Genomic DNA, 25,899 nt, shown 5'->3' with positions numbered 1-25,899 from the left:
AATTAAAGGAGTCAGAACGCAGTCTTGTTTTAGGCCCTTGTTGGTGTTAATTGATCTAGACAAGAGGCCATCTGTGTTCAGCCTAATTTTAAAGGAAGTTTTCTAATACAATTCATATAAAATTTCAACCAAGAACTGAGGGCATCTCCAGGACCTGAGCTTATTCCATAATAGGGACAGGAAACAGAGTCAAAGGCCATAGTAAAATCTATAACACAAATATATATACAATTCTTTAAAATCCCAATAGTTCGCCTGTATCAAATTGATTAAAACCTACTCAAGGGTGTACCTACGCCACGAACAAAGCAACTTTGCCATGGGTCTAAAATCTTTGCTTTTTCCGCCCATTGCCGAAGTTCTATTTCTACGATAGAGCTGAAGATTTTTCCCATGATATCTAAGATTGCGATGGCCTGTAATTCTTAGGATTTAAACGGTCCCCTTTTTTATGTATTGTTATTATCATCAAGGTTTTCCAGTACCGCAGTATGCACTTTGTACCTGTTATGTTATTAAACAGTATCAATAGTACCGCAGCCCACATTTCAGGGGCTCCCTTAAGTGTCATGTTAGATTATCCATCAGGCCCAAAGGCTCTTGATGCTTTGCTCTTTTTGATGATTGTTAAAATGTCATCCAAGTCAAAGTCTAAAGACCAATGTACCCCAATATCCAATGAGACAGGCTTAGCATCAGAACTAGTATCAAAATAGACTTAACTATAAAATGCCAACCAGGTATTTTCTGCAAGAGGATTAGCCTAGATTAAAGTTGACAGTTGAACAATTTTCTTATCACATCCCAGAACTGTCCTGAGTCCCGGTTCTTTGAAATGTTCAGTAATTTTTCAGCATCTTGCTGAATTTCCCTCCTACGCTGTTGTTTAAGCCAAGTAAGCACCTTGTAATTTCAGGAGCGTTCAGAATGTAGGCTCTCAATCTCTTTCTTAGCTCTTTTTTATGTCCTTTTATCTCCCTATCAAAGGCATGTCAATGGACAAACCCTTTTTCCCCAGAGGACGAATCAGGCTTTATACATCTCCTCCAACTTCCCATGATAGCGGACACACCCCCACCGCTGCCACTGTGGATTATTTAACTGTATGCTCAGGAGCTTGTTGAATTTATCCACTATGAACCCTTTCCAAATTAAGCAATTGCCTGCGGGATTGCTTACCACGTTTAGCGGGTGGGTATACTAAAAGTTATCCCGAACTGTTACCTTCAAGATTAGTTGCAAACATGCATGATCACTTTCCAATCGATCTTTTACTTTCAATTTAGTGCACTGAAATTGCCAAGGTGTTTGAGGTAAACATATAATCTATACAGGAGGAGTAAGGACCATTACTCAAAGTAGGATTTGAGGGATATAACCAGCCATAGCTCCATTTAACTTATGAATGTTGCACTCGTTCCAAAAGTCACGATAAGCTTTCCCTCTCACCGTAGAGTTTTTTTTTTATGGGGCTACTCATCGAGATTATTTCCTCTTCCAAAAGGCAACAGCAATAAAAATCCCCTCCAATCACTGTTTCCATACCACGGTGCTTAGCAGTTATTTGCTCCATGATCTGTGCCAGAGCCTCTTCCATAACCCATCGGGAAACAGCCAACGGATTCCAAAAAATGTTAATTAATAATATTGCGGGCCTTTTCTCATATATAATTTCATTCCAAGAAATCATGACTGCTTGGATAAAAGAGTTAGGGCAGATGGTTTCCTTCACATCTATACCAATAGAGTTATGAATACCAATTAGAAGCCCTACAGAGGGCCGTCCCTTCCCTTTAAAAATAGCTGGGTTTAGGGAGAGACTGAACCCATCCAAGATTGCTTTGTTAAGGAGCCACGTCTCCGGGAGAATAAAGATGTCTCGCAATTGGAATATATGGTTGTGCCCTGTGGAGTTCCAAATCAGTAACCTTAAAGATTTTCTACCCACTTGCCACTATGTTCTTTCTTTTCGCCCTCCATTGAGAGCTTTGGCCAACCAAATCCAGTCAGCCTTCATCTCATTAACGGCCACTCGTGACTCAAAATCTTCTATCTCTCTGCTCTTTACAAGCCCTTTTACCTCCCACACAGGTAACCTGCAAATTACCAGCTTCCTCCAGCCAGATGCCCTGGATAGGTTGTAACTCCTGTTCTCTTTCCCCATTTGTTACACGCATTTTCCAATACATATTCCCGGGCCAACAGTTCTTCTGTTGATTTCAAGAGAAGGTTGAATACTAGTTTAGATTTAATATGAAGGGCCACTTTCTGTGTATTATAGTTATCTCAGAACTCAATCCTATCGATATCAGCTGTAATAATATTTTGCAGGATACCCACCCCTGCAAAAACAGTTAATACCTTGGCTCGATATAAGGAGCCTCGCCTGGGTAGGGACGGCAGCCTTTCCCAACAGCACTTTATATCCATTTTGGAACTCTGATCATTGCTGTGGACTTAAAACCACTTCAAACTGTCAGTAGTATACTTCTGATGAGTTTGATTAGATCTATTTTGATAATGCATTGTCTGGTTTAACTTAGGCTTCCACATCATCAACAGCCTGTCACGTTTTTGTCTTTGAAACAGTCTAAAAAGAATCTCAAATTTCACCTTCTTTGTACTCATGAGGAGGGTGGACAGATTTTCATGTGAGTAGTTCGGGATGTCTACTATCCCTGGACTTGTCTCTGCTTACTGACCTTTGTCTTCCCCACACCTTGTGTTTTTCTATCGACTCCCTTTTTCTAATTCCATTACTAGGGCGGCGGTCATTGATTACTCTAATAACCTAACCTTTGCTCTGCTGAGCTTGTTTGAGAAGGTTCATTCTCAAGGGTACTCCAGTTCCTCAGGAGTTTGTTTCTGTGACCCACAATTATTATTCATATTTTTACCCTTCTGGTTTTTAGATTTTTTAGACCGAGCTTTGTTTATATGTGCATTTCCAAGCCCTCACATTTTTAGACTTCTGAAAAACAGAAAACATATTTGCTTCACAATTTTCTCCCATCCAGACCGGAGGCTATAAAACGAGTCCCAGACTCACAACCCTCTACTTCATGAACTACAGGTTATGTGAGAAAACTGAGCGTATCCTCACTCCCACTCCCCCTTGATCCTCTTCTCAGATCCTGACCCTGGTGATTGAGAAGCGAGGGAGGATCACCTGGGTGGAGGGTCCTGGGATTGGTGTGCCAACAGGCAAGACATGGTATCCCCCTTTCCTATCGAAGACCAACCAAACCCTCCCCTGGCATTTATAGGCTATTGTAAAACCTCTCCCCTAATTTCCCCACATTTTACCTCCGACAGTACTGAGACGAGGAAGAGGAAACTAGGAGTAATGAACACTAAAACCTCCTTTCACCACTCTAGGAAGAGGAGGAAGATGCCTGCAGAGTGCTTAAAGGTCAGGCATGTCCCTTTAACTATAGTCAGGCAAACCGAATTGAGAGTCCACACCTGCAAACTATGAAGTGGTTGCAGGTGTATAAAAGGGAGACCAAAGGAACAGCAAGAGCAGCAACAGGGAGGCCTGTGTGGAAGAGACCAGCAGAGGACCCTTCTTGTGAGGAGGCAGCTAAGGTGGGTCCGGAGGAGAAGCCAGGACATCAGCAGATGTCCCAGAGATCCTGCGTAGCCCAGAGTGAATTTGGTCTTTAAGCTGCCACAGGGGTGGGAGCCTCTGTGGTTGAGGGAAAGCAGCTGGTGCTGCGAGCAAGAGAGAGGAAGGAGAGGATGCTGTCCGCTTCCGTGGAGTAGAAGTAGAGCCGCCAGCATATGTCAGAAGCACCCGGAGAACAAGCGGGGCTTGAAGAGACCGGCCCGCCAGCATGTGAAGCCGACTGGCAGCAGAGTAACCAAACGCTGAGTACCGGTGAATGCAAGAGAAGGGCACGCTGAGCCGGGATGCTCTAAGAGGGCTGCGCATGAGCACCAAAGTTCCATACAAATTATATTGAATCCTGAACTGAATGAAAGCCTAAAACAAAGTTAAAATCTGCTTATTAAGTCACAAACTGAATACAAATTTGAAGTAAAGCTAAATCGTGCACATGGAATACTGAACTGAATGAAAACTTGAAACAAAGCTGAATTAAGTATATTGAATATCAAACTGAATTAAACTATGTGAGCAAAAGCCGATAGCTGGTGAAAGCCAAAAGGGAAAGTGCCCATTTGCAGGCAATCTACGGAAAAGAGTGCAAGTGTGAAAGAGTGCGACAGAAAGGTGGGGAATACACAAAGCCACCTTAAAATGAACTTTATGAATGGACACAATGTGGCAAGGCCAAAGACTGGCATAAGACGTGTGACACCTAAAGGCAAAGTCAAGAGGCTAACCAGGAGAAGCCAGCAGAGTGTGAACCTGCACATCAAGCCAAGTCGCCAACAAGGAGTAGCTAAGTGAATGTGGATCTGTACACAGGGGCAAGTACAAAAAACCTGTGTAGGCTGGAGAGCATAGGGTTCCTGGTTGAGCTACCTCCGATGGGTGGACCGTGTGGTCTGACAACTGCACCTAGACCAGGAAGTCCTGAATTGTATAAGCCAAAGACATTGTGAAGTAAGCCAAGAAGGAGCACTGTGATTGAACTGGAAATGCAATCCAGAAGGGGGGTCAAGCGAACCGAGATTTGTGTTGAACTTTGAAAGATTGAAACCAGTATAAGTTGCTACGTTGAAGTCTTGGGGAAGGAGCCTCAAGATACCTTTTCGTTTGAACTGCATTGTATTGAACTTTGGAAAAGGAACCCTGAGAAATGTGTGGAACTATATTGCCTTGAACTTGGGAAAGGTAATTTTAAGAGGTTTGTGGAACTGTCTTGAACTTGGGGAAGGGGAGCTGACGAGGAAGCCAAGAGCTGGAAGAAGCTAAGAACTTTGTTGTGTTGATCACCATTTCTTTTATTGTTGACATCCCTACACATCGTTTAGCTTTAGTAGTGAGGGTAAGGATAGGATTTGGACACAGACATACTTTTAAATTGAACTATTTGACTCAGACTTTCCGTAGTTTCGTTCAGGTAGGTAAATCCCACCTTAGCATAGGGCAAGTTAAGCCTTCAATCATCCTGACATTTGATTTAATAAACCATTTGAGCTTGAACTTTGAATCTGTTGTATGTGTCTTGCTTCATGATGATGTCACAGTAGTTCTTCAACAACCGAGATCTGTGTTAGCGGCAGTTCCTCATTTCATATAGGCATGCTCACAACTTCCATAATTACTCTAATGGGGAGTCATATTCAATTGTTATGGGCGCTACTTCAAGCTCCTCTGCGCTCATTGTTTGACAGGTCTTTTTACTATTTAAAACGTTGTCCACCTGTAAGGGCATATGTCTTGTATTATGACCTTCCCCACCAACAGCCCTTTTAAGGAAAGCCATTTTAAAATGTATTTGCACCATCAAATTGCATTGGTCCATTAAGTTAGTATTCACCGAAATGAAAAGTCCCACAAATGATTTAAGCACGAAGTCCAATGTTGTTAACAGGGATGACCCCTCAGGGGGGCAATCCAAAGTTCCAGGTTGTGATGTAAAATGTCTGGGGGCTTCCTTTTCCGACACCAGTAAGGACTCGATACAATCTGAATCAAATAAAAGATTAGGCGAGCCTTCATCTTGCCTAGGGAACCCAGCCATGCACCCTTGGACATGTTACCTGGATGTACCTCCATGAAACGCACACTAGGCCCCCTTATTGGGGGGTCTTTCAAATCGATCATTTCTGGTGTCTCCAAGATAGGGGTTCCTTCCTCATAATTAGCATTGACCATCTCCCCCCCGGCGCGTGTGGTCCCAGGTACATTCTACATTTCAGCATTGGATATTTCTTTAGCCAGCGATATATAATACATCTTGAATATGTTCATAGGGTTAAGGGAGTCGCCCCACTAAAGGAGAGCATCATTCCAGGACAAGTTCACAGCCCAGGGTAAATTGATTTACCGATTCCACCCTTGGGGTGCAACGTATGGTCCCCAGGAAAGTTGATGGACCTGGCAGGGTATTTTCAGATTGAGGTCTTGGTGTTGATGCCAGAGCTTCATCCCCCACTGTGCCTCCCACTTTCTCTTTGTCCCTTACCGGGACGTCGGGGCGTGCCTCTACGTAAGAGGCAGTTTCGGGCATATCACCCATGGAATGACTTTCATCTGATCTGCTTCACTGCTAATACGCACCATAAACACTCAATGCTTCAGAATGGCAGCCCCTCTACCAGCACTTCTGCCACACAGGGATTTTGAAATGGCCGCCTCCTCACACTTGTTAAAGAGACAGCAATCCATTTTTCTCACGAAGAATAGCAGAGAGGATTAACGACTCCTGCTGCCTCAGACTGCCAGTACTTCTGCCAGCACTTCGGCCATCATTGACATCATTTGTGAATGCTGGTCATTGACTGTAAAACACAGAATAATGTGCCAACATTTGATGTATGTTGATATACTTTGCTTAGTAAATGAATTTCTTTGAAATATCATGCAGCGCCGCATGTGAGGGGTCAGAAATGAGAGTCGTACACAAAGTTGTAATGTTTTCAACATTAGCAATTTTTATTTTAAAAAAAAGGGGGTTGGGTAAAGGCCTATCTGTCGCTTTCCTAATAAGAGTGTCCCTGCCTACGAAACTAAAACTATAAGCTGACCTTGTGTGCAAAATATACCCGACATTCACACTAACATACACAAACAAAAGGTGCAAGGTAAATGTATCAATTTTCAATTCAACAAAAGTGTGCGAAACCCCAAATGTATGATTCCGGCAAAACAATCCTTTTATCCAGGGGTTAGTTCCCTTCCCCTGAATGTTTTCAGGAAAACTATTCAAAATTTTCTATTCCAACAATCTTATGTTAAAGTACTTTCCTCAGGATGGCAAAGCAAATGTCTTTTCCACAACACTGATTGGAGTATAACTAAAGGAAGTCTTTTCTACTTTATAGAATGGCAAAATGGTTACATTCAACAACTGCTTGAAATGCTGAAGTTTCTCTTTCACACAACTGCTCCAAAATGATTTCCTGGTGTACTCTCCTGCCAGGAACCGCTCAACTGAATTTTTAGATTTCCTGGTTTACTCACCTGCCAGGAATTACCATTTTGGCTCTTGCAGATCCCGTAGTGTAGCCTCCTGCCAGGTATCTCTTCTAAAAAAAAGGACTCACTGCCTGATGTGCATCTTTCTTCTTATTATTATTTATTGTGTTTAGTTAATTTAAAAACTTTTCACAATTTATAACTTATGCATACACATAAACATATACAACTTTCAAATTTATAAAAATGTTAAGAACACTTAATCTAACCACAAAACTCATTCAAAAGAGAGAAAGAAATGTAGTGAGGACCAAACAATTTTCTCTAAGATGATCTAAACTCGAAGAACATTGTTGGTTGCTTTTCTTGTTTTATTTACCTTCTTTACATGATTACAAAATTATGGTTTGTTTCAACTTCATCCGCATCTAGTTAACACTCTTTTTAAATGCTTTTTTATAACTTTCCATAGACGATAAAGTGCGATGTGCGTAAAACAGGAAACAGTATTTAAACAGTAGGTTCCAAAATCCAGGCAATTTGATCGATTCTTAATGATGTACCAACTTTCATAAAACACACATTAAAAAATTACTAATTTTCCTATATTTTGAAAAACTGTCTCGCTGTTTCTGGCTCATCGACCTGCTTGCATATACGACAAAAAGTGTCCTCAACACTGATTTGCAGCTGTGCTTCTTGCATTGCTCTTAACAGTAACTGATTAGTTCTTAACTGCAAAGTTAGTCTTTGAACTGCAGGATCAGGACACTGGAGCAAATATAGAGTCATGTTATATTCATGAACTACAGTGAAAAGTTCTTTATTTTGGAGAGGTATAAATAGTATTACACCAATCCTACTTCTCCTTTGAACACTACGCAACATTTACCCAAGGTAAAGTCGGGTATCCAGTTCATCTCCATGCACATTTCATAGTTGGAGTGCATAGCTGTTCATAGATTTTTTCCCTCTTACAACTTTCTCAGTATACATTGTGCTCCCAACTTTGCCAGTAATTGGCACTTCGGAGAAAATGGATTTAATATACAACTCGCTCATGTTACAACGCCATACCTCTTAATGGCATAAGCCCAACCTCTAAATGCAGGTACTCCATTGGGGTGGACTGTGGGAATCCTGAAATTGTTTGCCAAAAGAAGTCCTCCAGATTATTCAGCCTTGTGTAATCCTTCATGGCAAGGGCTTCTAATTCATAAAGTACTGAAGGGCAAAATTACTGTTTATATAATATCAATATCCCCTCCATTGAGTAAACTGCATATTGTCTGGCAAATCTACGCACCAAGTCCGTAAACTGACATGTTTTCAACATTTTAATTTCAATAATTCTATTATAGTAGGCCGTGTTGCTAATTTCGAGTCCCAGGTATGGATAATTCTCTATATAATCCATGGTTACCCTTACTGTGCTCATTTTGACCTTGTCACCAGCATAACACAGATTTTGTCTAAATGTATAGTCAAATCATTTACCACAGCGTAATCACTTAGCTCATGTATCATTCTCTTCATTCCCATGAAGGTCTGATTGAAGAGAACCAAGTCATTGTGTATAACATTGCAACTATTGAAGTTTCACCTATTTTAGGTGGACCATTTACAGTTTTACGCAAACGCTATGGTAAGTCGGCTATATATAGGTTAAACAACAGGGGAACCAGCACACGTCCTTGCTTAAATTTCCTATTAATCAACACTGATGCTGAACACAAACCCTTGCTATTTAAACAAACGCTGGCACTTGAGTGCTCATGTAGAGCAATGACTATTTGTAGCAGCCATCCTGGACAGCCCAATTTCCTAATTGTATGCCATAGCATTGCTTGATTTACCTGATCGAAGGCAGAGCTTAAGTCCACATAGGTAATGTATACAGAAGTTCCATCTCTAAATCGAGCCCCATGGATCAAATAATCTAACAGCCTGATGTTATGTACCGTTGCAGAACCTGGGCTATAACCTGTCTGAAAAGGGTATAATATTTTCCTGAATCAAGCGAACTCTGCAATTCATGTAGCACAAAGGAAGTAAGGGTGTTTACCTGTGACGTCCAACATGGACTGCAGTCAATAGTTGCTCAGTGTTAATCGATCTCCCTTTTTATACACCGGTACCAAAATGGACTGCTGCCATTATTCAAGGCTGTCACACTCATTCTTAATAAAAGGTACAGAACACTGCCCACCTTTACGGATCTTTGAGTATTATGTTGGCTAAACCATTTAGGCCTGGAGCTCTAGATAATTTCAACTTTACTATTGCCTCAGCAATATCTACCAAGCCAATAGTCAGAGCCCAACTCCCTGTTTCATTAATACTAAGATGATGAGCGGGTTTGCGGGAGCATCTTGGAGCTTATATGAGTCAACAATGCTCCTTCAGTAATTGGATTAATTGACTGTGCTAGTTTGTCTCCTTTTGCTAGAGACAACACCTGCCATAATGCATGAGCATTCCGGGTCTTAATTGTTGCTATTATTCGCTGCCAATTTACGTTGGCAATATATGCTTTGTACCTCTTTAACCCAAGGCATAAAATAAGCAGTGTTGCATAGCAATTTGCTTTGCAGTTATGTAGGTTTGCTAATTAGATTGACACTAGTGTAGCAAAGCTAGCTATTTAAATTACCCTGTTTAATGAAAGGACAGCTGTCTCATCGTTCCTCTCTTGACCCAGTCATTCGCCACCTTTTTGTGTCTGTACACTGTGAGTTCAAAGGCCTGTGTAGGAGAGCTAGATAAGATTATTTTATTCTTTTTCAAATAATTGTTAATTTAGGTTAGTGCATTTAAATCTCATAGCTTCAACTACCCTTCATTTTATTGGGGATGATGCATCACATTGACTAGTGAACACTTTTGAAAATGTACTTTATCACACGACCAAATGCTTTGGTGGAAACCTAAATCTGTGTCATGCTTGTTGCATACATCTATGCAACTGGTGCTCAATCCATGATCTCATCCCATATTCGTTGACATTCTATCTTATCAACCTGCTGCTTGATACCAGCTACCCTGAAAGCGAGATGGCCAAAAACTGCAATGTTCCCCCTTATTTTCCCAGTTCTCTGCCTGCTACGCCATCTACTCAGATTAGTCTCTTACTTTCTTTCCTTTACACAAAGCTAACTAGATCTTTAAGCAGAGTAGTGATCAATAGTTCCATCCACTCTGTACATCTACAGATCTTCTGCAATACCATACATTGTAGTTAGCCTCCAGAGCTTGCTTTGCTCTATGATTACGATTGCATTATATATTCGCACCTGCGTTAAGAGTGCTGGCCAAACTGTGTTCAGAGCCTTTCTATCATAGCTATTTGCAGGGATGACATTTAGAGGTCGTCAGAGGTCGCAATTGCGACCCCTGAGGTCTCACTTGCAACCTCTAAAAAACAAAACCAAAAATAAGAATAGTTTTTTTTTATGCAAGCTCCTGAGCTGTGGCCAGCACCATGTGGCTCTTTACTTCTGGAGTGGCTGGCTTTCTTGTTCAGGCCCCTTAAAAAATAAGAAAAATAAGAACAGGAGTGCCACAAGTCTAACACTTTCAGCACTGACCCTAAATAAGAAAGAATAGGAATACCTAACAATGTGTCTTTCTGGAATGCTATACAATAATTGCTAGACTTATTAAAGGTTTATTCAGGCACACTGCAGGGGGTGAGTCACTGACTTAGTCTGTTCTTAAATGCCTCAACTCAGCCTTTCATTGTTCTGAGGTCGATAAATGAGTACCAACACAGGTTGGGTGATATTGGGTGTATATTTTTTCTGTATAAAGCGATTAAGCGTAAGTGCTATATAATAACACATCATTATCATTTGGTCATGGACGTCTGCTTGCATTCACAGTAATTTGGTAATATGGGCCTATACACACTGATCTTAACGATACATATGGCGACCCATTCTTGTATGAAATGTACATCACATTATAGTGATATTGTAACCTTATTTTTCATAGTGTACAATGCTATGTAATGCCACATCCTGTTTTGTCAACGGGTGAAAGGTCATGTTCCATCGCTTCCTGCCATATCACTTCAGGGTGGGGTCAAATGACATCACTTCCTGTGATGTCATCAGGGGGACAAGGGTCGTGTGATGTCACTTCTGCTACCCCTGGCATTTTGGTGAAATGACGTCCCTGTCTATTTGTGTCCATTTATGCAGCTAACCTTTTACATTTTACAGACACTCATCCAGGGCTTGCAAAGTCTACTCTCCCACTCGAGTAGATTTTAAGAAGGGCAAGTACCATTTTCAGGGGATGTTTGAAACGTTTATTTAACATTTACTTTGGTTGCAGTAAACCTCAAATACAAGTTTCACTGTGAATTCCGGGCTTCTGGGTGGCAGCTGCGTGCCAATCAAAGTGGGTTTGTGGTGACATGCCTCATTTTCAGGAAGCTGATTTACATGTTTTGTCATTAGTTGCCATGAGTCGGGTGCATTTCTCTTAGCTCGAGTAGATAAACTAAGTTACTCAACCTGCAGGTCTAGCAGAATTTTTAAAGAATTTGCCAGGCCTTACTCGTCTCATTAATCTCTTTTTTCAGCAGTAGACAAACATGCTGTAACACTCACCTGGTATCCATGGGGACGTCACTCAACCTGTTCTGACCTCTTACGACCTCAAACCCTTCCCTGGAGTCTACTCAACTGGAGACTGGACCTTGCTTTCTTGGAAAGTGTGCTCTCTGTCCTGCTTTCAGCGCAGGGGCGCGTTGATTGATGTGGGGTTGTTGTTGCCTAGTTACTTCACTGGCAAGAGTCTGACAGGTAAGTTTAATGAGTCTTTTGAACAGTTCTCTAACTTCGTTCCTTTCCTTCCTTAGATGATAGCCGGCGTCCGAGGATGGCGATGTGCTGCTGAGATGAGTAGCGCTGAAGGTGAGTGAGAGCGCGATGCACGATGCAACCCTTTCTTATTTGTAATGCACTGAGTTAATTTTCTGTGTCTTTTAGGTGCTGCGACGTTTTCAGCATGGATGCCGGTTATGAAGAAGAAATGCGGTGAGAAAGCGCGGTATGCGGCGCCTCTAGAGGTTTCCACGCTAACCTGGAGTGTCTTTTCCCTCTTGCAGATGGATGAGATGTTCCGGAGCGCTGGGATTCAGGTAAGCATTTGAAGCTCGAACAGTCTTTAAAAATAAGCGAAGATTTGCTGAATGCTTACTAATGCCTTTCAGTTTGTTTCCCTTTTCCTTAGGTAGCGGTGTGCCGGGGTGGGCATGACACCACCAAAGATGCCCGCAGAACAGAAGGAGCGATGAATGATGGGCAGAAGCGCCGCAAGGTAAGGCTGTTCCTAACAGTGTTCTTGTTCTTGCAGGAGCTGAGCGCAGAAGAAAGATGCAGGCCTACTAGAGACCGATCCGAACACGGTGAGTGTCACGCTGCAGGTGCAGAAAACACAAAGCATGTTTCTCAGCCAGGGCGTGCGTGGCTTAAATAGTCTCTGGGTATCCCAGGTGTCTCTGGGCTGGACCACACCCAAAAGACTAGACTGCACATGCAGTTCTGGGAACCGAAATATGTGGGGGCATCCATCTTGTCCCCATCAATGCAATACAAGTCCAATCCACAATGTTATCCTTTGGGAGTGAGTGAGTCTGGTGCCAGAAGCGCCAAGTCTGACTCCAAGTGGGTCTTTGGAGGGATGGAGAGGCCTTTGAGGGCCATGTAGGTGATCGTGGCCTGGCTCCAGGCTGACATCTTGGAGAGCTGGGGACATGAGGGGCAGGAATCATGACACATGCTATGTTGATGCTCATTTTATGTTTTGGGTACACATAACATCTGTTGACATTAAAAATATGAGTACAACATCTCATAGTGGGTGGCGGACATTCCAGCAGTCTGCATAAATTCATGCATAATTCTGTTTATAGCGCACCTTCCGACCTCTGGCTGGGGACAAATTACACTGTCATAGACCCATACTCCTCGTGGTGTTATGCATGAGAAAACAACCTTGGCAGTAGAAAAATCTGCATCACTGTGATCAGCAAACTCTTCAGGTGACAGATTAATCGTCCACACGACATGTAACCAAAATGTAGACTTCCAAAGTGCACCACAACAAAGTCAACGTTTGTGACGGACGCCGCATATCTGCAAAGGCGAACCATCCCGCCGAAACTGCAGTCACCCGGACAGGCCCAGACAGCGTGCACTCCTTCCAACCCGAAATTACCAGCAATGCCTCTTTACACACAACACCTGTACAGATGGCGCACAAAGGTATCACCGACGATAAGCACTGTGCGTCTCTCCATCTCGACCACCCTCACAACACAGTATTGGGACCAAATGGTACCGTCCCTTCCTATGAACCACACCCAATTGCCTATTTCCCACAATTCCATTTCCCTTTCCACCCTGCTCATAATGGCAGGATGTGGAAAGTGCGCTTTTGCATCTACAGTGAGGGCCACGGCCCAGTAAAGCACACACAATACTTCTTCCCTTTGCACAGTCATTTTTGCAGCACTCCCCCATTGAGTGCTGTCAAATTTCCAAGCACGCATGCAGCAATCACATACAAACCCTCTCCATTGCACACTGTCATGTCTGTACACGACTCCATATTTACCATTAACACTCTCAGTACACTTTCCGTTTGATTCCAAAGCCCCTCCACCAGAAACTTCTGCTAAAGAATGCACGATTGCAGAATCCACAAAGATCCTAAGATGCACCCAGCACACCTTTGGCCATGCACACAACAGTGAAGCCCTTTCCACGCCCACCACAACACTATACATCCAAGCAAGCGCCCATGTGGGCACCTAACATTATGCACAAACCTAACATATGTAGCAGCACTTCTACCCAACTCCCCCACACCATAAAACACCCATTCACGAAAACGTGTCACACTTAGCAGAATCCACAAACATACCACAGCCTGCACCACCCCTACGCACTGCCATTCTCAAAGTATTGTGTCACTGGCAACCTATACACAACAGCTTCACAACATTGGGCCTACTTCAATACATCTGCACACAGCAGAGTAACCAACCACATGTAAGCTGCACTTCAACCATACCCTCTTCCATACTCACATTACGTACACACTGCACCCTGTAGCCACACTACACAACTTCTCACTCCACCATCTCCTGCCGCACACCAAATACTGTAGCATGTTGAAACCATGGAACGCACAATACACGCTTTGCAACTCACTTGAGGTGCTGTGGCACGTCAACAACATGCTCCACACCCATTCTCCAAAGATCAACACCCTGTGCCTGATGCACTGTCAACCCTGCATTGCTTCAGTGGGTGTGCTCCTTGCACACATTCCCCGCACCGTAATGCAACCATGCATGTCATCATGTCACAAACTACCACTATACACATATGCACCACTGGCACCAGCACTCCTAACCAACGTCCTCACCACAATGGATATTCACAGCGTTACATGCAACAGTTACCATAATGTATAAACATTACACTGTCTCCGGCACCCCTACGCCGCATACTATTGTCTTACCCACTTCCACTCAAAGTATTGTGTCACTCCCAACTTAACGACAAAATGTTTATAACATTGCCCATAGTGCAATCATTGTGCACACAGCAAACTCTCCAAGCACATATAAGCTGCCCTTCAGCCATACCCTCTACCATACTGACAGTATGCAAACACTGCAGCCAGTGCCCACACTGCGTGACTTTTCACTGCAGCATCTCCAACCACAGCGCACCGCCATGGAGCTATGCAGCAACAAATTCTCTCCTGCACCCCTGTGCACTTTCAATCACATACTATGGGCGTACCCACTTCCATTCACAAAGGTTTGTGCCACTGCCAACCTACCCACATTCTGTTTGCAACACTGGCTTATGACGGCTGAAATGTGCTCCACAACCATTACTTACATGTCACCACCCTCTAACTGATGCAGTCAAAAATGCATTACTTTCGTGGGTGTCCTCAAGGCCTAGGCTCTTGAGTGCATGGCCTACGGCCTTCAGCTATGCACCCAATAGTCTAGGCCTTGAACACACCCACAGCAACGTAATGCCACCATGCATGTCATCATGTCACCAACTACGACAATCCACATACACACCACTGCCACCAGCACTCCTACCCCAACCTGCACACCGCCATGGAGCTATGCAGCAACAAATTGCAACAGTTACCATAATGAACAAACAAAGCACTCTCTCCTGCACCCCTGTGTACTTTCATTCACCTACTATGGGCATACCCACTTCCATTCACAAAGTACTGCGTCACTGCCAACCTACCCACATTCTGTTCGCAACACTGGCTCTACTGCAACCAACCTGCACACACCACACTATGCAAGCATCACCCTCTCCCGGATGCAGAGTCAAACATGCGTTCCTGTAATGGGTATGTTGAAGCCCTACACTCTTCAATACATGCCCTTCAGCCTACGGCCTTCGGCCATGCACCCAATAGTCTAATCCTTCCACCAACGCAGCGGAACTTCCTTCCCCAATGCATGCCACCATGTGCCCAACTACCGCATTCCATCCGCAGCGCACAGCCAGCCGCGCTTCCACCCAACTTAAGTCATGTGCAATTCACTCCCCTTCTGCAATTGACCTACCAACCCTCATCGCGAAAAGAGGTTGCCGCAAAAAGGTTGCAGCAGAAGCCATGGGGCCGTTGCGACAGCTGCCTCCAATCACCACACAAAGTACTCGCCTGTCTTGGTACCCGCGAATTGACGCAATACGCGCGAATACTGCAGGCACTCCTCCGTCTTCTTCCACCTATGTACATATGTCACATGAACCACTTCTCACTCCACCACCCATTCCCTCCCTTATTGCCGCCAACACATTGCGTACGGTACATTTTCCAGACCCTTCCGCTGCCGCACTGTCCTCCAATACACCATGGCAGGTTTCCCAAACAATGTCGACGCACGGCACGCGTCAATCCAGCCAACCACCGGCCGTGTCCAAACTGCTCCGACTGCACGCTGTACCGCGAGCCAATGGCACTTCTGTCCGCAGAGCGAACAAGGAAATGGGTCAGCGGAGCGGACCTAGATATCACACATTTTTTGGGACGTGCATTTCAGTTCTTTGCAAAAAAAAGTACTGGCCGGATTTCCACCAAACACACAAAAGCACACTTTCTGACCAAAGCCCCTGCTCCTGCCGCAAATTTGGTGAAAATACGTCCCGCCGTTCGGTCTTTAGCCGTGCGCAAAGTTTTTCCCCATTCATTCTATGGGGAAAAAAAAAATGTGGAACCCCACCTATAACTTGCCCCGCCCCGCACGAATCCATGCCCAAATTGGCGAAAGAATTCAGAGTCCACCATATACTTTTTTGGCAAAGTTTGGTGAGGATTCGTCCAGGGGGAGCAAAGTTATAAGCCACCAAAAAAGTGCTCTTCCTATGAGTTTAGCAACGTAACCATAACTTCACGGCTGCTACCACGGGCCGTGTAATGTGTATATATATATATATATATATATATATATATATATATATATATATATATTTGGACTCTCTGGTAGTAGGCGCTATTGTATGCCAATCACAGGTACATGTTGCAGTTGTTCAGATTGAAACTCCATCTCTTCTGACCCTCTTACATTAAAAGGTGCTTACTGTTTCTTGCATGTGAGTTTACAGGTCATAACAAAGCTGCAGTAAAGAAATATTGTCAATAACGATAAATGAGTGATTTGAAACCTCACATTGTTCCACCGACTTTTCTTGAGGATCTGCAGACTTTTGCTTCTTACTCCTTCCTCTTTTGTCTGTTTCCGTGCCATGTCGGAAAAAGTCTTATTTTTCCTTGTGTCTTTGTGTCATCAGGCAACGGTATTTGTGCTGTAATGGAAATGTTTTCCCTCCTCCAGCTCGTAGCATTTGGCTCACTTAATTGATCTGGGAAATTAACTGCTACAGAAGGAGGTCGTTTGCCTCCTTCCCTTTTGCCATACAGTTTCCCATTTCTCAAATTATATATTTTAAGTTTTTTTTTATTACATTTTTCCAGCATTGTGACGGCAATGGGCCCAAGAGGACAGTGAAGGACAAACGTTCTTCAATTGGGAAAACGTTCTGTTTTCCAACGCGAGTGTTAATAAGGCGTTTCACAGTTCAGTTCACACTTACCTTTTACTCTCTTGCCACTTGTGTTAAAGCTAGTAACTCGGTCCCGGCAACAGTGCCAAAACAGACCACAACAGACCGACCACTTGTGCAACTACTTGCACACCACACCGCATTTCGCGCCTCCAAAGCAGTCTTATAGTTTGTGCAGGTGGAATGAATAATGTCTCCTCCTATGGATACAAACAAGGTAGCCGAAGGTCTTTAGTAGATACAAGTCTCAGCCGCAACAGACCACTTGTGCATCTTTCTTCAGGTCTTTTTACAATGTTCACTTTCTTTCAAGTATAACACAGTTACACTTCTTCGCTGTTTATATGTCATGGACTTCAGATTTTTCTTGTCCCAACTTCTCCCGTATTGACATCCCATATATGGGGGTTTGTTCAAGTTCTGTCAACTTCTTTCTTAGCAACTCGCGGCTTTCGGCAATGCTTGTTCCAATTCTCCCCAAATGGACGTTTCATATAAGATTTGTACAGCTTTAGCCTTTCAACTTCTTCGATAGTGTCTCTTGGCTTATAGCAATACTTGTTACAAGTTTCCCTAAATTGACATCTCATATAAGGAGATTCCTCAAGTGTTCACAACTTTGTTGGCACATCCCAGGGCCCCAAACTTCTCTGGGTCGACTCACCGGTTTAACGTACAGCTGCGTCAAAGGTTTACTGTTGGACAGGCTTCCCCCGTTAGGCAGACTCTCGTTTGGTTCACGCGTCAGCTTTCCACCTACTCGCCGATGGAACAGGACTGCGTCGACTTCACGTCTTGCGGCAGCTGTCTTACTTCCAGCAGTCCCTCCAGTGCACTCGCTGTGAGCTTATTGGACTTCTACCCCTCTGGTAAAATACCACTCCAGGCAGCTGCCTGGAAGCGTTTGGCTCTTCTGACACGGCTCATCTCTGTGTGTCTGCCTCCTCCTTTGGGTCCGCTTCCCACTTCGCTTTCTCTGCAGTTCTCTCCTCTCCTGTTTGTTTGCAGGTGATCTTCGGGTTTTAAATGTCCCACACTGCTAATTGTGAACCTGACAACTAGGCTGCACGTTTAACTTGATGTTACTTTCATTGTACACCGACTCCTTACTCCTCTACTTCGGCTCTGTACTTGAAGCTTGCTGGGACTTAGAGTTCGGAGGAATTTTCAACCGCTTTAAGTTGTATTGGTGGACGTCTTTGCTTAAATAACAACCATTATAAACAGTAGATGTTAAATATGTTTTAGAAGTGTTATGTACACATGAAGAGTGAACATTATTCTGTCTGGAATGTTTGACAAAAGGGTTTTTACTACTAAAGGGTTCTGAATAATGACAACATGCCACCAGGAACTCTGGAACTAGAGGGTCTTCTTCACCGGCTAGAGGGGAATACCGCATGTCTTCTGTTGGAGTCACCACATCTCCCTAACAACCATCTCCTCCCATGTGATCCACCCCCAGAGTATGACTCACAGGGTCAGGATCAGGTACAGGCTGCCTTTCCCTGGCCACATGGGAGGAGACTTTAGACTGGGGATCAGTGATAACTCCATAGGATTCATCACACGCATCACAAGGACACCATGGCAGAGAGTGTAGCATGATGGGCAAAGCCCACTTACGTTACCTCAGCAATCAACTTCCATTCTGCCCAGAGCTCAGCTGTGATCAGTTCTCTTCCTGACAACTGATGAGTTTGCATTTTTGCTTATTTGAAGTTCAAAAAAGGTGGTTTAACTTTTTGGGGGATTAGAAAATACGTGACAATCACAAAGTCCTGAACATAGTACACTGGGCAGGATCTCAAGTTGCCCCATGACAGGGGTGAACTAATGAACCAGTTGTGTTTTTAGGATCACATGAAACTGTATTCTAATACTTGTAAACATGCATAGTATTCAGTATTTATAAACTGAACCGGAATGCAAAAGGACAAAGGCAAACAATACCAGGACTTGAAGAAGAACTGTTTCTGCATAATTCATTATAAGAAACCAGAGTATGGCTCAAGTAATTGGGTGAGAAAAGCTTGTGGTTACGGTTATGTGCAGAAGAGAAAACACTGACGAGGGTTTAAGTGTATAAATGTATGTATGTGTCATAAAGAGGGAGGGAGAGGACACCCTGCCATGAGAATAGGAGGTCTCACACGGTTTATGATAGAAAAGAATAAGGCTGCATTCAAAAGGGAATAAAGAAACAGAAACTCCTCTGGGCACAAGGGTGAGAAAATATAAAGTGTAAAGGCTCCCCCTTTGCTCCAGAGTCTCCCTGTTGGGTTCCAGCTGCAGGAGGCTGGCGGATTTCACAGCAGTAAGGAACATACCTGGAGCTCATGAAGTTCATCCCTCCTGACTCGCTCTCGATCATGGGTTTTGACAAGGTCATAGCCTTCCGATTTTCCCCTTTTTCCCCCTGGAGGTCTCGGGGATCTTTTGGGTTAATTCCTAGGTGACATACGTTTTCCTAATGAATATGAAAAGGGAGCATTCTACAGGCACTGTGTGAAACAATATAGTGCCTCCAATGCTCTCCAATGACCTATTGTCCCAAGTAGAAACATCCAGGCCTATTCTCTTTCTTGCTCTGGTGATTTAGCACCCTGCAAGCTCCGATAGGTTTAGGGGATATAGCACCCCCACTCACTTCAACACCTGTTCTATCAATCTATCTGACCCACTGCCACCTTCTGTGGCAAAGTCTTAAACAGGCCATCTGTGCTATCTCGATGTCCCAAACTGGTCTAATTTACCTGTGGTTTCCTGGAATTAGTCCTACTCACTGGCGTAGCTCTCAGGTGACCCTCCTGGTCTAACCACCGAGTTCCTGCCCTTCTTCACTCTCACTATACTGAAACAGCGTCCTACGACCCACCTGGCGGTGTCCTGCATCATTTTATACTTTGGATAATAAGAGTGATAATTCACACACCTATTCTCTTCCTGGGTTTCCTCCATCCAGTTATGCACTTGTCCTGAGAACCCACACGCTCCTCTTTTGGGTATTCTCTACCCTTCCTTAACTTGCAGGGCGTGGCAAGACATATCCTCTTTTATGGCAAATCATCACTTTGTTGAAATTATTTTCAATTACTCCTCCCTAAAAGTCTTATATAACAAGCAACATTTTTCCTGCAAAGCTATTGCAGATGGGGGACTATTGGTGAAAGTGGCTGGCAAACATAGTGTCTTGCCATGACATCACTTGCTGCAATGTTGTTACATATTCGTTATACTTATTAGTCCAGCACTTTTTGTTTAGGACTTGTGCTATGCACTCTCTCTTTATCAACCAGGTGATTCACTCCAGAGTTCCAAATCCTTCTTCAGCCCAGATTATCTGGAGCAACTAAGCATGCCAATGGTGCCGGACCCATCAGGACACTAAGCATCACATATTCCCCACAGAAGCAACTTACTAGCACAGCACAAACATGCCACATTCTAAACGTCCAAGGGAGCATTTAGGATACTCGTCTTATTTGTTGGCCATGCAATCTTCAGATCCCACCAGAAAGGGACTAAGAAAATCACTTCATATTAATCTGATACACTAAATGTAACAGTATGTATCATGTATTCAGGGATAGAAATTAAGATTCGATAATCAGAAGCTAAAGGCAGCTCCTGGGTATCCAGTATTAGCCAGTGACCAACCACTGGAGAATGAGGAGCTAGGACAAAGTGTTCCACAAATCTAACTTCCACATAAAGGTGCAAACTTGCAATTTTGTCCATGGTTTATGACTCACTTATGCTTTAAATGTTGTTTGTATAGATGCATCCTAATATGTATTCATAGATTGTCTCGAATGCAGAGTTAATTTAACGTTGGTGTGTTTGTTCAGCATTAATTGGCCTGGGGAGACAAAAGTAGCTCGGTGTAGCTGCTGGTGTCAAGCTAACCAGGCTCTCCTAGGCAACACGTAGGAGCTAAATAACTACCAGCTCCCCTCAATGTGAACCCTATGTATTAGACAACTCGTTTTGCTTTAACGGAGAACACAAACAGACTACATTTTTTAAATCTGTAGTTCTAGTGAGAAATAAAAAGAAAGATGAGAAGAAGTGGTTTGTATTTTCACAAACTATTTGCATTCCCTTTTGAATTCAGAGAACAAGGCAATAGAACATGTATAACGTGCAACCAGAAATGATATCCCTTATTCCTCATGCAGATGAGCCACCACCGTCCAATATGGCCTCTGATACTCAATAGTACTAAGATCTAATGTAATCACGTTTTTGTTTCTTTTTCAGAACAGACAATGACACTGGCAAGAGGGGACCGAGAAAAAAGTCAAGAAAGAAATGAATGGAAGATGTTTATCATATACCATCAATGTAATGGTGGGTTTAAAAAGGCATACAATATACCCTTCTACTTGAATTGTGAGTGGAATAGGCCATTACAGCCAAGAAGCCACACATGCCCAGCACCACCAAGTTGCCATCCCTGGAAGTTCACCTCCAGGTGAAAGCCATTGAGAAATGCATTGTGCGCATGCAAATTACCTCAAAAGCAAGCCTTTTGCTCCAGAAAATTGCTTTTGAGTAAATATGGATACCCACAATGCACTGCTCAGTGCAGGTAGCACGGACACATTTTACAACTTATAGGTACAGAGTGGTGGTGCAGGACTCCAATACAGAGGTTCCCTGCATGGTCGATTACCCTTTCAAATAGTTCACCAACTTGCTCCATCTTTAATTTAATGGTCTAAATGTATCGACATTGGAAAGATTATGGGCTGAGTCAGCCCTGATGAGATCTGAGCTTGCAATGTGCATGTGTACCACACGTCAGAGGAGAGCGCTTACTTAGCTGAGATGTTCGCCAGGAAATTGCGAAATCAAGGTGAGGGAGCATTGAGTTTTGCATGTCAAATATTAATGGATAAAACGGGTACGCAAATTGGACTCGGGAGGGAGTGATGCAAGGCAACTCTGTTCACATATGAATGATGAGCATTTATTTTGGGTGCATTTTCGAGGTGTGACATTTGCTGCTTCTCGACTTATTGGGAGCAAGAGGTTGGTGGATCACCCCACCCTTACTTGCAGCAAAGGTTGGGTGGTTTCCAGAGCTAGACTTGGCATTTAAGCCCCACAACTTCTTTCTACTTTAGAGGCCAAAATAACTTACGCTGCAGAACAGAGCTACTCCTGGGCCTAGGTAAATGCAATCATATGTTCAATGCGCTCCTAACCCTACAATGGCTCCCAGTTAAACAGCATATTAAAATCAAGCCAATACATCAGTTACGGGGCTTTTAGGAATTTAAGTATTTAAGAAACGGATTCAATCACTACTCGTCAAAAAGGACTTCTCTTCCTTCTTCCAGAAACGGGCTCACCCAAACATCTTATAGACGAAAGAAAGCATTAGGAAAAAAGGAGAACCATTAAAAGCCCGGCCTTGTGGAATAATCTGACGAACAACATATGATTTGGAAAAGCACTGAAGACCTTGCTGGTCATTTTGTATGCGTTGCTGGGAGGGCGGGCTTATGGGTCAATTGGACATGTACTCTTAATGGATTATTTACTTTGTCTGCAATGAATTTCAACTAAATGCAGCACACCTGAACACTAACCCTACTTACACAGCCGCTTCAGAGTGCTAAGCGCGCAACACGTCAGAAAACCGAAATAAATAAATATAAAACGAACAAGCGTGAGCAAGGGGCTCTGTTCTCTCAAAAGCAAAAGGAGGAGGGAAATAAAACTGGAACAACCTGTCATCACGCCTCCCTGATCTATGCATGGGAGAGACAGAGTAACAGAAGGATCATTTCACTTAGAAGGGGTCTTCGTGGGGGCGATCAGATAACTGCAAGCTAGGGAGATTGTATATTGTGTTTGAGGAAGATCAATTCCCATTCTCAGGTACTCAAAGGAGACCAAAGGGAAAAGCAACTCTATGGCTAAGAGGAAGGGGGCTCGGTGCAGGTTTAGGGTACACCCTCAGCTTCTGGCCCCTTCATATGCTCACAGGACTGCGCCCCAGCACCTGACGCCCATTCATCTTCTCCACTCTGAATTGCGCAGGATGCTGTATCTCACCAGATCTGCCCTCACTACTGCTGCTCAGGTTATAAGCACATCTTGGGACCTCTGGGTAAGAGGGCTACCTTCTTCCCCCAAGCAGCCACACGTGGTGGGGGCAAAGGTGGCCTGTACGGTGCACAGAGTGCTCAGAGTGCTAAGAAGCACGCACTTATATGCTTGCCCGGCGCCAGTCGCCCCCTTCATGCCAAATGATCGGGGGGAAGCCTGGCGCAGGGGCAGTGCACCCCGGACTAAAAAACATCACCTGTCCCCGTCCCCATCACACCAGTTAGGGGGAAAGGGTTGAGACTGCTGCAGATTGGCTGCCTCTACAGAGTGCCAATTCAGCTCATTCCCAGTGGTTATCTGCGGTGGAGCGACAGGGGAGCACGAAGGGCCGATTGAGGTAGTAGCAAGGTGCAAAAGGCACCTCGGATACAGGGAGTGTAACGGGCATCCGAGGAGCCGCGAGCCCAAGGAGGATGAGGCCATGCGGGGGACCACTGGTAGTGGAGGACAGTGAATCAGTGGTGAATAGCTTGGGAATGTGTGATTTTGTTATGTGTTGTCATCAGTGTCCTTTTACTGTTTTAATATTGGTGGTTTTATGAATAACTAAGTGATTTCTATGCATTAGACATAGCCACTGTGTGTTATGTAAGGGTCTATATAGAATGTTTCAATATCTTTGATTATTAATAAATTACTACTGATAAATACTGTTACATATTGCACTGGGTCAATTTTTTCAGGAGCACGAGTGCAGGATCATCTAGATGGGTGGGAGACCAGTAAAGCAAGTCATCCCGAGCGGGCACCCAAAAGAGCTGCGGGCACATGTGCCAACACCGCCCACAGGGTGGCCAGGACACACTTTTTCACCTGTGGGCATGGCCCTGGAACCAGGGGGCCTCCGTATGTACTGCGTGGCATACCCAGGCCGCTGCTTTTTTTGCCACGTGCCCTTGTGCACCGAGGGGCTTGCCCATCCCCTGAAGTCCATTTCGTCATATGGTCATCACTAGAGGTAGGTGAGCCCGGAGTAAGGTGGGCAGACATGCTGGTTTTAGGGACACCGTTCCAGTTTTTCACAACATCCCCCTTTGTCCCAACAAGCTTCTGCGAAACAGAATGTTATAAATTTAAGGAATTTTTAAATCGATCTTTATCACTAAACGTTTATATCTGGTCAGGTTGCAGGTGCGTGCAAGAAGCGTGTGAGGGAGAGACCACGCAGATCGCACGGCTATTAAAAAGGCAGAAGGTTCAAATACAAAAAACAGCAAAAAAGAAGCGATGATAGGTCATAAAATGAAGAATGGGTTCAAGGAAATGAACTAATAAAGGAATGGGAGTGTGTCCTAGAAGCATTCCCATCAGGGTTCATCTTATTTTTCAGAAACAGACCATAAAAGTCCCGGAAAAGGTTTTACCTATTCGAAAGGGTCCTGCGAGAGTTGCAATGATACTAAAATGACACCGAAATAAACTATCTGAAATGAAGAAAACTCAGATATCTAACATTTCCCTCCCCTATTCTGCTCTGTCAAATTGTAGGGCTCCACCGTTGAGGTTCTTTTTCTACGTTTTACTTTTTTAGACTGTCACCGGTTTCGATTAGGAAAAATCTGGTCGCCAGGAGCGAAGCTTCGCGAGAAGTGAATGGCTCGAGCTCGACTACCGACCTTTTTGCGCTCCTGGCCTGCAACACACGAGCCGAGCCGCTGCAGCTCTACAGAACGAAGAAGGATACGCCGTGTGCACCGTGTGGACGCTCGATGCCGAGTTCCGCAGCTTGGTGCAACAGTGACACCGAGTGGTCAGTCGCAGCATGGCATCCGCGGTGTCCATATATTATTTTATGATTCAGACTCTTCGCATAGACCCATAAGAACGAGCAGGGAATGCGTTTTACAGCAAGTATGGAAATACGATTACACAACACGTTGATAAGCGATGCCTGGTGCTTTCTGAAGTAACATAAGCCAGAAGACGACGACAGCTGCACCAGGGCGGGACTGACCTACATGGAACTCGGGAGATTTCCAGGTGGGCCTCTACATCCTGAGCCTCTTTTGAGTGGCATTTCCAAATGTTCCCATTGGAAAAGGGTTGGGCTTGCTGAAAAAGTAATATGGGGACACTTTGAACATTATATCCAGGGCCTCTTTTCGTTCCCAGTCCACCCCTGGCTTGGGGTGGATTAAGGCTAGGTGTTAAAATGTTCGAATATACCGTTGTGTAATGTACAGCTGTGTTACCAAGTGACACGTTCCTGCTCGGCACAAGCCGCTCAGGTGTCGGCAAAGGGCTGGATCAAGAGAATCGATCGTGCTGGAACAAAGCAATCAAGGTGCTTGAAGGTATTCCGTTATGGGGCATAAGAGAAGGGGTAGGCAAACGTTTGATAATTAGCGACACAAATGGGAGAGGTCGTTGCAAAAAATGTCTTGAGTAGAGCTGCGCCAAACGCAAGCAGAACCGGCAAAAGACTCATGCTTCACGTGGTGTCTCACCACCCCTCAACACACGACCCATACTTGGCGGCCTGCACCCTACCACAAAACCCACACATGGAGTCCCAACTTCAGCACGTGCAGTACAGTGACACAATTTTGCCCTGGATGACACCTTTTCTAAGCCTGGTTTTAAGCCCAGTCT

The 25,899-nt window shown here is 44.1% G+C and overlaps 1 protein-coding gene across 1 annotated transcript in view; it reads right to left on the bottom strand.

The window, feature by feature from the left end:
* Nucleotides 1-25,899, bottom strand: part of TBC1D16 (TBC1 domain family member 16) — a 1,332,482-nt gene that overhangs the window by 945,803 nt on the left and 360,780 nt on the right. The gene's annotated exons all lie outside the window — the stretch shown is intronic.

Source organism: Ambystoma mexicanum, chromosome 3q (assembly GCF_040938575.1).
Source record: "Ambystoma mexicanum isolate Mex_15411 chromosome 3q, UKY_AmexF1_1, whole genome shotgun sequence".
Taxonomy (NCBI): Eukaryota; Metazoa; Chordata; class Amphibia; order Caudata; family Ambystomatidae; genus Ambystoma; species Ambystoma mexicanum.
The sequence above is the reverse complement of the archived record's forward strand: the minus strand, read 5'-3'. Positions and strand labels throughout refer to the sequence as shown.